Raw genomic sequence first — 1030 nt, forward strand, 5'->3', positions numbered from 1 at the left:
CTGTAAAGACATAATTTATCGAGATCTCGTCATTTTCACAATTTTCAGGTACCTGAACGTCTTCTGGCGTTAATATTATATTAGAATTTTGGACAACTGCAGGTGTCTCTACTATGTCTTTTTCAACAAGAATATTATTTACCTCTTTTCTCTTTCGAGGATTTTTGTCTTTGGAACCGATAGGCCTACCACGCTTCTGGCGTGAATTTGCTTCAGTGGCTACTTGTCCTACTGGAACATCAATTCGAATTGGGGCATTTTCCGCTGGTATATAAAATTTGGTTATCCTTTTTGTATCGGAAAATGCATTAGACAATTCATTTGCTATTCTTTGTAAATGTATAATCTTTTGAACTTCTAGTTCACATTGCCTTGATCGAGGATCTAAATGCATCAACGATGATGCATTCCAATTAAGTTCCTTTTTAGGAAGCTTATTCTCTCCCCCTAATGTTGGAAATTTTGATTCATCAAAATGACAATCCGCAAACCGGGCTTTAAATACATCTCCAGTTTGTATCTCAAGATACCTCACTATAGAGGGAGAATCATATCCAACATATATTCCCAATTTTCTTTGGGGTCCTATTTTGGTGCGATTAGGTGGTGCAATGGGAACATATATCGCACACCCAAATATTCTTAAATGGGAAACATTTGGCTGCTGGTCAAAAGCTAATTGCATAGGAGAGAACTGATGGTAACTCGTTGGCCTCAAACGAATAAGTGCTGCGGCATGTAAAACAGCATGCCCCCAAACCGAAGTTGGGAGATTTGTTCTCATAAGTAAGGGTCTAACAATTAATTGGAGGCGTTTAATAAATGATTCTGCTAACCCATTTTGTGTGTGAACATGAGCTACTGGATGTTCAACACTTATACCATTAGCCATACAATAAGTATCAAAAGCTTGGGAAGTAAATTCACCAGCATTATCAAGACGAATTGCTTTGATTGGATTTTCTAGAAATTGTGCTTTTAATCGAATAATTTGAGCCAATAATCTCGCAAACGCCAGGTTGAGAGAAGA

Source organism: Arachis duranensis, chromosome 7, assembly GCF_000817695.3.
Source record: "Arachis duranensis cultivar V14167 chromosome 7, aradu.V14167.gnm2.J7QH, whole genome shotgun sequence".
Taxonomy (NCBI): Eukaryota; Viridiplantae; Streptophyta; class Magnoliopsida; order Fabales; family Fabaceae; genus Arachis; species Arachis duranensis.